The following is a 15,597-nucleotide window of genomic DNA, read 5'->3' as shown; positions in this document are numbered from 1 at the left end:
GGAAATGTGCAGCCTCCATGTTTCCCCTTATCACTCCACAACAAAAAGGGATAGAGACTTAACTTCTTTAAAAATGAAAGCTGGAAACCAGTCAATTGTGGCAACATCATTATAATGATATGGCGAAGTAGCTATTTCTGATTTTTTTTAAGCCCTCTGATCAGGACAAAGAGAGGATGATGTCAAGTGGATACTTCCTTATAACCATGCTACTGATACCAAGCCAAAGCAGAGACAGCCTCACTGTGCAAATCACCAGTGCTGTAATTTTAAGAGCTTTTTAAGGGCTTACTAACAGCATTCTTAAAGTAACAATATTATTTCTTTCTCTACGTTTCTCATTTAATAAATATAAATATGGCAAATACATTCTGGTCTGCTAAGAGAGAATAGGGGATCAGAAGTACAAAATTCCAGGGGCATGGGAAGCTTAGCAAGCTGCTGCTGGGGGATACTGTACATGCCAACCAAGCATCTCGACTATGTTGGGGTTTTTTTCTGAATGTGAGGTGGAACAGCAAGATCTTTTTTAGTCTCAGTATGTGCAAAACCAATAGAACGAGACCCACTGTCCACAAAACCAACACATCACATTAAGCTCAACGCTTTTTTTCTGTTTTAAATACTGAGCCTTCTACACTTGTTGAGAATGTCTGAATGTAAAGTGCATATTCCTCTCCCCTGCCCATATGAAAAGTTATGTGCAGAAAACAATGCATGTTTGAAATATGTGTGGGTTCTAATAGGAATACTCAGATTCACTCCCATAGAAAAGTGGCAAGAGGGTTGTGAACCTCTTGTTTGTTGTATTCTGGCCATATATTAGCTAAGAGTTACTCCATTTGCCTCCACAGCAGGCAGAATATCATACAGAACAAATAGCAGAAGAATCTAAGCCAGTTTGAATGTGCTGATGAATATGAACAATGGGCCTCAGAAAGTGCCTAACATCACTACCAGCCCTAAACAGAGATAAGTAAAGTTAACTGGCTATTGTAACTGAAAGTGGCAACAACAACAACAAAAACCCTTGGGATTTGAATAACACAAGGGCATTTCAGGGAACTACATTAGAATGAAAATCATTTTCTCTAAAATTGCTTTCCTGTGTAATTGCAACAATGCTGTATTGTAAATGTGTGTGTGTGTAAAGTGCCGTCAAGTCGCAGCCGACTTATGGCGACCCCTTATGGGGTTTTCAAGGCAAGGGACTAACAGAGGTGGTTTGCCAGTGCCTTCCTCTGTATAGCAACCCCAGACTTCCTTGGTGGTCTTACAACTATGTTATAATAGATTTGAACTTGGTTATTAAAGTCAGTGAATATATAGCACAGTAATTACCAAGGAGCCCCGAGTAGTATGCTGCAGTACTGCAGTCCAAGCTCTGCTCACAACCTAGTTTGATCCCGATGGAAGTTGGTTTCAGGTAGCTGGCTCAAGGTTGACTCAGCCTTCCATCCTTCCGAGGTCGGTAAAATGAGTGCCCAGCTTGCTGGGGGTAAAGGGAAGATGACTGGGGAAGTCACTGGCAAACCACCCCACAAAAAAGTCTGCCTAGAAAAGGTCGGGATGTGATGTCAGGAATAACCCGGTGCATCAGCACTGGCAATATGCACATAATTTCAAGACTGAATAGAGGCCAATTACTCCTTTTAACAGCGAACTTGACGATCCTGTCCCTGAAAGTAGTAAAAGCACTTCCTCCAATCCTAATTCTAATGACAGGGCCTCCAAATGTTTCTAGCATCTTGGAATGGTATGTAAGGGTCAAGGGATGCATGACCAATCCCAAATCCTACCACCCCAAGAAAGTAAGGTAATTACCTCACCCCTTTTGCTGTTTGCTCAAGTTCAGGGTTAGATGATTAGCTTGCTGTTCATTAGTCAGCACTAAAGAGCAGAACTTCTTGAGATTTCTGATTCAGTGAACAAAAACAACTTATTTAGCCCCAACGTTCCCAGCCAGTTCTCAATAATCTGTCACTGCAAGATTAATAACAAATGGGGACCACCAGAAACTCATGGGGAAGGGGCCATCTCCTCTTCTTCCCTTTCCCTGCCCACCTTCTCGCTCTTGCAAGGGGAAGAAGAAAAGAAAAAAGGAGCAGCGGTGAACCCACCTACTTTCCCCAACTACCGCTGCTTGCCACTTGCCTACTTTCTCTCCTGCAAGGAACAGGAGTTTGGGAAAGGAGGAAGCAGCAGCAACATTTCTGCCCCAGCCTAGCCTGCTTTCTCTCCTTCTTTAGGCAGTCGCTAAAAAAGACAGCAAACAGAAGCACTGCCACCATCTTGTTGCTCATCCAGCTCCTTTTCTGGATTGCGGTGTCTCCCGCGGCCCTCCACCTTGTTCCTCTCAGGCTGGCTCCACTTGCCCATCAACACTGTGGAAAAATAGCACAATACTAATGGCAGCTGTCCCTCCTGTCTGTACCATGTCTGTAGGAACTGGAGAGAGGAATATTCAGAGAGGTTGTTTGTGTATGTACAATAAAATTATTCTCATATGTTCTGGGAGTGGGGAATGAAAGATTTGTTCAACTGTCTACTGCGGATCCTACATGTCATACAAGGGAAAGCTGCTGTGGGTTGGCTGGTAGAGTAAATTGATTTATCCATTCATTCAGCTCCCTGATTATTTGCAAGGCTGAATGAACGGATACTTCAACTTACTCTACCAGCCAACCCACCACAACTTCCTCTTGTATAGCATGTAGATTTGCAGTAGACATAAACATTAGACCATAGGTTCACGAAGGGACAAAGATACAATTCAAACAACCATCCCAACCATAAATCACAGGACCATGAACAGGCTGAGGACTTGTATATTCTCTCCTGCCCTTCATGGGTGGTCATGGGTAGCCACATTCTGAAGTGGGGTTCTGATTCTAGTGTGGAGACTAAATGGTAGCCATGGTTTTCCAATTCGAGCATCATGGCAAACTGGAATTAGTGCTAAACATAGAAATTAGAGGATCATTTACAAATTCCAAACCATGGCTTGGATGATTTCCTAAACTGAGCCAAATACCCTAAAGTGAGTCCATGAGAATCTCATAAAATTCTCAAATGTTCTAAATTATAGCACAAAATCTTATCTTTATTTCTGAACACAGCCCTAAAGTATGTATTTTTAAAAAACCTTGAACATTGGAGCTATGAACAGATGCAGGAACGTTTCTGCAATCTTGGGGGTGGGGAGACGACCCAGGTCTAGAAAATAGTCTGAAAAGTTAAAAAACCAAACCACAAAACCAGGGAAGCATCTACACTGGAACACACATTGCAAAACAAACAAAACAATGCTTACCAAGACCCCCAGGACCACAGTTGGTGTTACAACCAGGCTTTTTAAAAACAGTTACACTGAATAGAGGGAAGAGAAAGAACCAGCAAGGAGAGGACATGGTGAGGAGAGGTGACAGTGGTGGGAGGGTGCAGTGAGGAGGAAGAGTCAGCAGCAGTGGGGAGAAGAAGAGAAGACAGTGAAGGTGGTGGGGGAAAGGAATTTTCCCTCTTCCACAACTCACAACATGTCTATGTTTTGCAGCCACCCTCTAGGTTTAGAGAGAAGCAGCTGCTGGCATCATCCCAGCCAGAGTTCTTTAACCCCCGAGAGTGGCAGTAGGGTGGAAACAGATCCACCACTGAAGACATCCTTGGGATGTTCCACAACATTTTGCTGTGGGTCCCCTCTTCCACTTCACAGGATTTGCTTAAATTGATTCATAACAAGATACTGCACAAGTAATTCAGTTATTATGAAGGTCAAGAAATAACTGACTAGTTAAAGGAGTCCGGGCTATTCCTTTTTCTTAGGCCACTGCCAGTTCTCAAGTCATTAATGTATCGCATCAACTACAAAGTCCTCATATTCAGGACCAAAGCATCTTTTCTCAAGGCCTAGTACCTTCTGGTGCACACAGTCCCTTCCTATACATACCATCTCATGAAATATCAAAGAACATTTCCTGTTCCTGAAATGACAGATAATTATATCATGACATTGGCAGTTCAGACCATGCCTCCTCCAACTCATGGGCTCTGGTAAAGTGTACCCACCCCAATGCTTGTGCACTGCTCATGCTTGCTGTATGGTTAACAATACTTTTTCTTAACTGGGTTTGTACCTTACATTGATATTCCTTTGTCATTCTAGTGGGATTATCCTCTACAAAGTGGCAAAATTACTCTGTCACTAACTCCTATTCTAGACACAAAAGAATGGATGATCATTGTAGATGCTACCATCAATGTGAGCCTACATCAGTCCATGCAGCAAGTCTACTTTCTGTATAACTAAATGATGGACAGATAAACCACTTTAATTCAAAATTTCTGATAACTATGTTCTTCTACGTGCTTCCAGTTACATAAGAACAAACATAAGAACATAAGAAATGCCCTGCTGGATCAGACCAAGGTCCATCAAGTCCAGCAGTCTGTTCACACAGTGGCCAACCAGGTGCCTCTAGGAAGCCCCCAAACAGGACGACTGCAGCAGCATCCTGCCTGTGTTCCACAGCACCTAATATAATAGGCATGCTCCTCTGATCCTGGAGATAATAGATATGCATCATGACTAGTATTAATTTTGAGTAGTAGCCATGGATAGCCCTATTCTTCATGAACATGTCCACTCCCCTCCTAAAGCCTTCCAAGTTGGCAGCCATCACCACATCCTCAGGCAGGGAGTTCCACAATTTACCCTCCAGAACATACCACACAAACCACTGGCTACAGGCAATGTCAAAGATACAGCTGTATCTGTGCCAGTCCTTTTGATGGGGACAAATACCTACAGGATATACATTAAATTTCCTAAAACTACAGTGGTTAGTGATAGAAAGGAAGAGACAGCTTGACAAAGCTTAACACATATCCAGTAGCCACCTTCTACAGGACAGGCCCAGCAGGGAACAATTTATTTATTATGACAAAAAGGTCTTGGGGCAGTATGCAAATTTGGGCATATCTAGATTACAAAATCCATACAGAAAAACCATCAGAATGCAGAAACAGCAAAACAGACAACACAGAAAAATCAAATTATGTACTATCAGGTAATAAAAGCAGCTGCATAAACACAGAAATGCTGCAAATATATATACAGGTTTAACTGTTAAAGGTATTAAGATCAGCAGGTGATAAAACAGTTGTGGAACTATGATGGAGAGAGGAAAGAAGCAAATAACAACATTCAGATGTAGGCCAGTACAAACAGAGGTGCCCTCACTTATGGCTCAAAAAGCAAAATAGGATCAGGACTGCAGAAAGGAGGATATTCAACATCTGACAACTGAACTGGAATTCATGAGGATTTGATACTATTAGACTGAGACTCAATATGGACTGGAGGTGATTAGCTCACTACAAAAAGTAATTTACGCTCCTTACATGTTTATACACACTATTCAGATTAATTTGCAAAACTGAATTAATCAATACCTGCTACAATTGGACCATTTATTCCTTTGACTGGATCCTTTCACCCAAACCCTGCAATGTAATATAATTATTACATTATATCTCAGTTTTTCAGCCTTTTCTTGTAGTCCCCCCCCCAAAAAAAACCCCTTTCTTCCAATTTCCATTCTGTGTATCTCTTTGCAAACAGAATGTAATGGTGCATGTATCTGATGAAGTGGCCTCTGGTTTGTACTACAATAACTTAATTTGTCTTTAAGATGCCACCACACAACTGTTGTTTTGCCTGCAGAAGACTAGCACAGGCAGCCCACTAAATATCTATTTTTTTCACAAAGCCATGGTGAGGTCAACAGATCATAAAGTGCTTTGCACATTGAGTACTTTATAATACATTACCTTCACAAGTTTATTTAATGGCTAGTTAAATTCACATTCTCAGAGCGGTTAAAGAACAGCAACCTGGTTTAATTCTTCAAAAGATACTCAAGAGGTTGAATGACTTAATTTTTACAAGACTGCATATGATTGTTTCAGTTTAATTCATGCCGAAGGCAAGACCAATTTCAATGTAAAATGCATTAAAACAATCCCTAAAAAATCATGCGTATTTTTTATTATTGTAACTGAGGAAACAGAGCATAGTTATCAGCCACAGATAAATTAGCAATTTCCTAGGCTGTGGTTTTACGAACAAGGCCACTTTGTAGTAATTTTTATTTATATTATATAAAAACACTTCTATATAATGAACAACATGTAACCCAGGAGCAAGCAACCCCCGCACATGTGCCAACAGCAGCATACCAGGCCACTCAGCTAGACACCCTCCATCAGATCTCTACCCAAGCAACAGACACACTGGCATCACTGCTATGGTCAGTGTTGTGGGAGAAGGCAAAAAACATGGCTTATGCCCCCATCACCTCCCAGACCTGCACAGCCACCAACCAAGTCCAACATGATACCCTGAGATGCTGGTAGCACCAGTGAGGCTCGACTTGCTCCAAGCGTGCTTAGCCAAGGGCAGCCTTTCTTTCTGTCCCCGACCCTGCCATTTTGTTTGCCAGCACGCCAACATCTTCACAGGTAGATGTTGCATTTTCCCCCAACACTTGGGCAAAAAAAGCTGTCTACCCTTCAAGCAACCCATTTATAAATTATCACTTGCAGTGATCCCCCATAATGTAGTCTGAACAGTATACAGACATTGGAAAGCAACAGCCACTTGTACTCACCCATGCATGTTCATACCATTACATAGACATGTGGCACCATCACAAATGGTAACTTATATAAATTTAATTTTGTTGCCTATGTAAGTACTTTCTATGTAGCAAAATCATAATTTATAAAGCAGCTCTAGGGCTACAATTCTACATAAGCTTGAGAGTAAATCCCACCAAACTTACCTCTGAACAAATATGTATAGATATGGGCTGCTTGTCCCACATTCTCAGTGAGATTTTCCTTTTTAAAATGTAGAAATACAGTTCTAGAATGTATCTCAGCTGTTTACACTATGCCATGGATTTATCCAGTGGGAAAGCACATTGGATTTGGATGTCTACATTCAGCCATGCATTTACATATCCTAGCATTATTTCTCCTTCTATAAAAACTGGAGTAATAGTGAGAAGCCTCAGCAATGAATGTGAAAACAATAAAAGATTATAATGCAGTTTTCAAATTCTAAGTGTGTTGTATAAATGTCAGCAGTAATAAAAATGCTGGAAATGAAACACTCAAAAACAAACACTGTCCAAAAATCCTTCAAATGTGCACCTTCCCTACTACCAAAATAAATTCTACCAACAGTCACCTACACTTTTTTTAGCTAGTATGCTTAATCTTTTCAATTCTGCTTTGGCAAAATGGAATGGAAAATTATATAGCAACCAAATTAAATCTCTTGGTATTCTCTCAAGCACCGGTTACACTGCCTTCTCCGGGTGGTACCCTTGACTAGCATTGTACATATGGCAACAGTCAGATCGTGGACTTTCTCTGTGGTAGGTCCATTCCTCTTGAAGAGCCCAACACAGTAGGTGTGGAGGCCACCTTCATCTGCTGCATTCAGAAAGTTTTATTCCAGAGGGTACATGATTGAGGGTAGACTGTTTTGGAAGATTTGGCTCTGGTTTTTATTTATGTTATTTATAGTTCTTTATCGCAGGGACTCAAGGCAGATTACATATAGTGAGTCAGTACAATCAACAAAATGGGACATTCAACAAACAATGCATAACAATTAATTAGGATTGCAGAAGTCTGGGACCACAAGAAAGAACTGAAGGTAAGCAGAGTAAGTATTAACATGACACATTAAACGGCACAAAAATTACATAAAAGGATCCTACTTACAGTAAGCTATACACAGCAGTGTAGCAGTATACTGAGGTCCAGCCCTGACCTGGATAGCCCCAGGCTAGCCTGATCTTGTTAGATCTCAGAAACTAAGCAGGGTTAGCCCTGGTTAGTATTTGGATGTGCAATCTCGAAGAAGGTAGGTAACGGACAACTACCTCCTAACATCTTTTGCCATGAAACCCCTACAGGGTCGCCATAAGTCAACTGTGACTTGATGGCAAAAGTAAAAAATACATGGCAGTATAGACCGCAGCCCCTAATTGTTTATCCAAGTAAGTTTGCGGACCATTTTGTATAGTGGACCCCTATTACCTGCACAGAAAAATTCTCTTGAATAACTCAGTTTTGCATAGTTTGCAGAAAGCCAAGAGAGAATGAGCAGCTGTTGATTTTGCCCATTTGCCAGTTGGTACCTTCAGAAACCCCTGCTCAGATGAGCAAAGTTGTTGTGGCAGATATCGGGGAGAAGTGGTCCTATAGATAAAAGGGACAAAAGCCATGAAGGGCTTTGTATGTGATAACCAATATGTTAAATTGAGCACACTAACAAATGGGCAGCCAATGGGAGTAATATGCATGCTGTGTCTAGTGACCAATAACAGCTGAGCTGCATCATTCAGCACCAACTGGAGTTTCTGAGTTGAGTTTGAGGGGAGACCAATGTACAGTGCATTACTGTAGTCTAGTCTTGATGATACTATGGCAGAGATCCAGGTGGCCAGATCAGCCATATCAAGGTAAGTATATTGCTTATAATGAAGCATTTTAATTGTGCGTAGTTTTTCATTGTAGATTGATTTTCACTTGTTACTGGACACTTACAGTATGATGTTTTTGAGTCCTTGCACCTTTTGCTGTTTCAACTTGAATATACACAAATAACACTTTTCTTAAAAGGTAATTTCTATATGCAAAGACATTACCACAAAAATCAAATAATTTGGGCTCCACAAATGTGTCAGACATTGTATACCACACTAATCTTAAAACACAGCCTTCCTGACACAGAGAAACAAGTGATCTCAAGGCCATTTACAGCCACAGTGCCCTACTGCACTTAGAAATAATACTGTTTGGAATAATCATTATCAATCCTAGGGATACTTAAAGAACAATACAATTATGGCTGATTTGAAGGAAATGCTGAAAGAAATCCTAAGCATCATTTTCAGGCTGGCTTCATGCCATGGGACAGATACAGCCCTGTTGGCTTTAGCTGATGACCACTGTCTGAACACTGGTAAAGGCCATGCCTCTTTGTTACTTCTAGTGGCCTTATCTGCAGCCTTTGATTCAGTGGACCATGCCATCTTGGAGGTAGAAGTAGGAATCACAGGATGTACTTTGGACTGGTTCATATCATTCCTCACAGCCTGGATTCAAAGGGTTGCCATCACAGAGCAGTAGTCATAAGCGTGGGACCTATACTGTGGAGTTCCACAGGGTGCAACCCTCTCCCTCAGGCTGTTCAACCTCTATGTAAAGCCTTTAGGACAAAGAATTCATCATTTGGGAGTCGGCTGTCATCAATATGCTGATGACACCCAGCTCTATATCTCCTTATCCAAATCTCTTAGTGATGCAGTAGAGGTCCTGACCTGCTGCCTGTCTGCTGTGGTTAAAGGGCTACGGGTAAACAAACTGAAACTAAATTGTAACAAGACAGAGGCAACGCTGGTTGAGAAGGAAGAGGTCTTGAAGGACATTGTGCTTCCCACTTTTGATGGGGTTCAGCTGACACTTGGTGACTCAGTTAAGACCTTAGGAGTTATACTGGATCCAACATTATGGCTGGAGAAGCAAGTTAATGCAGCTGCAAAAAAAAAGCTTTCTTCTAAATTAGTTTAGCTCAGAAGATGGATTCCTATCTTGTCTCTGCCACTTCACAAATCTTATCAGAGCCTTATGCAGGTACCACCCTGTAAATGGGCAAGATCAATAACTGCCTGTACATGTGGTCCCCACCTTATGCAAATTATTCAGGGCATTTTTACAAAGGTAATATAATATTGCCCTATTACCTGTGGTTCATGAAGATGCTTTATTTAAAATGCTTTAATAAAAGGAAAGGGGGAGTGGACTGTGTATAGCATATACAAGGGGTGTCAAATGTAAGGCCAGAGAACTGGATCCAGCCCCTTGGAAGCTCTTATCTGGCCTGCGAGCCAGCCACCCCCACCCCCCCACTCTCAATCTGGACTGGCGAGGTATGGCCTGACCTGAACAAGTGATATTTATGTCATATTTGGCCCTCGTAACATTTGAGTTCAACACCCCTGGTATATACTGTATTTTGCTGTGTGTATTATCCTACTATGAAATCTCTGCATGGTTTAATATGCTTTGTTTCAGAGTTTCACAATCCCAATCATATTACATTGTTTACTGGATGTCCTATCCTATTGATCATATTGATTTACTGTGTAATCCACCATGAGTCTAAGTGAGTATGGTAGATTATAAATATAAATCAATAAACAAATGACTGGAGGATGACAGTGCAATCCTAAAGACAGTTACACCCTTCCAAATCCACTGAAGCCAACAGGTTTAAAGGATATAACTGTTTAGGATTGCACTGTCAATCTCCCTCACTGTTCTTTCAAAGAAATAAGCTTTTCATATATACCAGCTTGCCCAGAGATGCTCATCTGTTGCATGAGAGGAACAATAGAGCAGAGGGTGTACATGTCCAGCCTTTCCATAGCATTACTCTTCCTAGTCTATGAATGAGACCTTGAGAATTCTGCAGTTGGATCCCTGGAGAGGTGTGCCCCACCTGGCTGCTCAAAACCAGCATCCCATGAATAAACTACATCCCAGCCTCTTTCCCTTATCATGCATTGTAAAGGAAAGAGCCCTTGGGACTGACCCTAGCACTGGAGGACAACGGAAAAGGGAGACAAACCTGCACGGGCTATGCTACCTCTTACCGGTACGTCGAGCACGGCATTTGCCTGCTCTGACCTGCAGCACCTCCGCAAGTTTTCACGAAGAGGCGTTTTCAGCCCTGCTATCTGAAAGGTACCAGGGGGGTCTTGCCCATGCAGAACACACGCCGTGCCCTCGAGCTACACCCGCCCCCTCCCCACTAAAGATTGCTCCCTGCGGCTGAGAGGAAATGGTGAGGAAGGGGAGGGCGGGAAGCAGGCTACGGCCTGAGCATCAGCTGCACCCTCTGGGCCCGGGAGGCTGACAGCCCTGCAGAGAAAGTTTCCAGCCTCCGCTGTGGGTGGGGGAGGGTACCTGGAGCCTCCTCCACGCAGCCGCCCGTGGCCGTCATCGGTCGCCGCCTCCTACCTCCTTCTCCCTGCCTCCCATCTATGTCCCTTTACGGTACCCTCGGCCACACCCGCTGCCGGTTCCCCAGACACGCGGCCCGCTCCCGCAACCGGCTCACCTTCCCCCGGGCCCTGAGGGCGAGTGGCTCCGCCGCTCCGACTCCTCGTCGAGCTCGGCCAGAAGGACGCTCCAGCGGCAATGGCCTCCTTCAGCCGCTCACAGGCCGCACCAGGCCCGACCGCGCTGACGGGCGCGCGCGGGAACCAACCGGCGCTGAGATTCGCCCAGGGTTGGCCAACCAGCCTTCGGAGGCGGGTCCTAAAGGGCACTGTCTGAGGTAGGGGGACGGGTTCAACGGCCCTTTTTTTTCCCCTGGGAGGGGGGGGGGAACGTTCGAGGTAACGTCACCTGCCTGCGAGGGAGAAAGCTGTGGGGTTCAAAATGCCACGCCACGGGAGGGTGGGCTCGGTCAACCGCCTGCCAATGCGGTCCTGCCAAAAAGTGGCAGCATTTTTGACGTCAGAGCTTCGCACCGTTATGATGACTCTTCTCCCGCACCCTCACCTCCGCGACGCGGACTGTAGTGACGTTTAGCGCCAATGAGTACTCCGGTCACGGTGAGACGTTGCTTGACAGCCAGAGAGGGAATGCCGTAGGCAGACATCAAAACGTTAAGAGGAAAGTCACGGGCGCCGCGCCACTCAAATGTCAGTCGTCATTTGAAGTGTATTTATAGGTATATGCATTCGTTAAAGCACGAATGGTTGCTTTAAAGGCGATCTCCAGGGGCTGTCTCTGAACGGCAGGCCATCATTTCTTTTCTGCATTGGAAAGGCACTTACAGTATATTGTCGAAGGCTTTCACGGTCAGAGTGCATTGGTTCTTGTAGGTTATCCGGGCTGTGTGACCGTGGTCTTGGTATTTTCTTTCCTGACGTTTCGCCAGCAGCTGTGGCAGCAGGCATCTTCAGAGGAGGAACACTGAAGGACACAGAGGCACTGTCCTTCAGTGTTACTCCTCTGAAGATGCCGGCCACGAAACGTCAGGAAAGAAAATACCAAGACCACGGTCACGCAGCCCGGATAACCTACAAGAACCAATGCACTTACAGTACTTTTCAAAACCTTGTGGAAAATACAAGAATACTGTATTGTGGAAAATACAAGTACCACCATACAGTATTGGACATTCATTTCCATCTTCTAGCCTGATGTTTCCATTGGTGTAATCTGCAGTATAAAGAGGGTAGCAGAAAGATTAGGTGCTCATGTACCAAGCCGCCTGTATTTCTTATGTTTCCCTGGCTGTAAGGAGAAGTAGGAGTGTTTCACAGGAAGAAGAGTTGGTTTTTATATGCCGACTTTCTCTACCTTTTAAGGAGACTCAAACCTGCTTACAATCTCCTTCCCTTCCTCTCCCCACAAGATACCTTGTGAGGTAGGTCAGGCTGGGAGAGTTCAGAGAGAACTGTGACTGGCCCAAGGTCACCCAGCAGGCTTCATGTGGAGGAGTGGGGAAACCAGATTAGCCTCCGCCGCTTATGTGTAGGAGTGGGGAATCAAACCCGGTTCTCCAGATTAGAGCCCACCACTCCTAACCACTACAGCACGCAGGAGACCAATCAGGGTGTTCACTGAGCATGACTATATCCAGATGTTTTTCTTTCCACAAACCCTTCCTTCCCAAGAAGCAGAAGGCTTTGCCCCCGCCTTATGGAATGGCCTGCCTGAGTAGGTCAGGAAGGCTCCCACACTCCTGGCTTTCTGCAAACTATACAAAACTGAATTATTCTTTTCTATATGAACAATAGGGTTGCAGTGTAGAAAATGTTTTACAAAATAACTCAGATAAATGATTAGGGACTGTGGTCTATACTACTGGGTAGCTTGCTGTTAAGTGGTGGAAAGTGCCATCACATTCAGAGGTGGTTTGCCATTGCCTGCCTCTGCGTAGTGATCTCAGACTTCCTCCAAATTATGACCAGGGGCAACTCTGCTTAACTTCCAAGATCTGATGAGATTGGGCTAGCCTGGGCCATCTGGATCAGGATAAATAGGATCCTACTAGGGCATTTACATCATTTAATGTGCCATGTTAATACTTGTGCTTTGCTTGAGTTTTTTGTTTTTTTTTAGATTTCTGGTTGGTTCCAGACTTCTACATTCCTAATCCTATTACATTATTTACTAGATGTCCCATCCTGCTGATTGTATTAGCTCACTCTGTAATCTGCAGTGAGCCCCAGCAAGAAAGGCAGACTATAAGTAATGTAAATTAAAATAAATTAAATTTGCCAGCAGTCCCATTAGGGACATTATAGTTAGCTGAGGCATTTTGGTCAGCAATTTTGAGGCAAATCTGTAAAGATCGCCTTACAAGTAACAGTTCACCTGTGTTTTAATGGTTTCCAGTAGCTATTTAGATTCAAATAATCCTGTAGTCATTCAAAACAAACCAATGGCTTTGAAAACCATTCTCTTGGTTTAATGTGTCCCTTTTCAAGGCTGTCCCTTGCTCCTGCAAGCTTAATCCCGCAGAAGAGAGCAAAGGCCCTTCCATTCACCTGTATTCATCAACTTTTACTTAATATCTGTCCATCACCTTGTTTTTTTCATTTGAAAAAGGAAATTTGAATATAAATATAATGAATAATAACATTAAGCCTCAATAAATATACCTGTATTGAACCTTTGGAAGCTTTCATAATCCTTCCCATCCAACAGCCAGCCTACCTTTATCAGCCCCTCTGTTTTAAGATTTTAATTTCCTCCCCCCTGCAGCCTCTACCTTGGAAAACTGCAGTCTTTCTCCACAGTGGGGACCAAAGCAGCTTACATTAGTCTCCTCTCCTCCTTTTTATCTGCACAACAACCCTGTGAGAAAGGTTAGGCTGAAAGTGACTTGTCTGTAATCACCCAGTAAATTTACACAGTAAATTGGGATTTGACTCAAGCAGGCTGGCTGAGTTGAGTCATGCAAGTAACCCGAGCTGCTGCTAGGCCTCAGGTTGCCAACCTCCAGGTGGTATCTGGAAATCTCCCAGAATTACAACTGAACTCCAGACAATAGAGATCTGTCCCCCTGGAGAAAATGGCTGCTTTGGAGGGGGGACTCTATGGCATTATATCCTGCTGAGGCCTCTCACCTCCCCAAACCCTGCCTTCCTTAGAATTCACAAAATCTTCAGGAATTTCCCAATCTGGAGCTGGCAACTCTAGTCAGGCCTGGCCTCAAGGTGCCTTCCCTCAAAGGCCAAAACAGGCCTGGAAAGGGCTCTGCCCCCCCAGACCTTTTACTGGCAGAACCAAGCCTAGAAACCGGTTGCCTAGCAACAGTCACTGAGGGAATCCATTGGTTAAAGCTACAGGCACTTGTTTTATAATTGTCTTCTTTTTAAAACTCCCCAATGTATTTTTTTTTTTCGATTACAGATTTTTCTGCAAACCTGGAGCACTTTTCAGGTTTGTAGAAAGATCGGTCTTGGCCATTCGCAGTTCCAGTCAATGGACTTAAGTAACCAAAGATTTGCCAACTTCGCTATTAGAATGTAAAATAATATTCTAGTCATCTTATTAGAAGAGAAAGTAATCAGGTAAAATCCAGGCACACTATCCTTTGTAGTCAATATTCTCTTTAATTGCATAGCATTTTGATTGTACAACAATTAAATAGAAACATATTGAGCTCGAACGATATCCAATAGTCTTAGAGGGTTATAAACAATAAAAATTTAAAATGAAGATAGCATTTTATGTAAGTGAAATTAAGTTGACCAAAGCCTATTTTCAGCAATGTACAGTGAAATTTGAGCTCAGAAATAGTCATGAGAGGTATAGCAGATGGAAGAACTGTGGAATTACATATAAAAAGCATAATTTTCTCAATGATAGATGGGAAAAGGAATAGTCATAGAATAGAATTCCAATTAAAAGTACAAATACATAATAGAAGTAACAGAATTTTTACACACAGATTTAAGTGGGCATTACAACTACTATAGGCAAGCAATGTACTAAAAATAATTTAAGCTATACAGTTGTGTATATATAAATACTTTTCTTTAAAACGAAAGCAGCAATCCTATACGTTCTTAACTTGGAGCAATTTCCATTGACTTCAGATGGGACTTGCTTCCACACAAATGTGTATAGGACTGGACTGCATATAGTGTTGTCTTATTCACAGTGACTTAGAAGAAAGCTATACATATATTGCACAGTAGTAAAAAACCATTCATTAACCATATGTAAACCATGATTTTCTTCCTTTCTTTGGCAATGTTAGTATTTATAGGATGCTATAGCCTTATAAGCAAGACCACTTAGGTGCAAGGTGTGTAACAAGTATTTAAAGGCACAATAAACAGTTAAAAACACTTTCCCAGATACTTTCCAGTTAGCATTATATCTGTTATACTGGCTCAAGCGATCCACCATCAAAAACTCCACAGAAGTCAATGGAATTATTTTTTGTAGTGGTATGTATGATTTGAAGATATGAGTCAAAATCAATCA

This window comes from Euleptes europaea, chromosome 1 (genome assembly GCF_029931775.1).
Source record: "Euleptes europaea isolate rEulEur1 chromosome 1, rEulEur1.hap1, whole genome shotgun sequence".
Lineage (NCBI taxonomy): Eukaryota > Metazoa > Chordata > Lepidosauria > Squamata > Sphaerodactylidae > Euleptes > Euleptes europaea.
Note: the sequence above shows the minus strand (reverse complement) of the source record.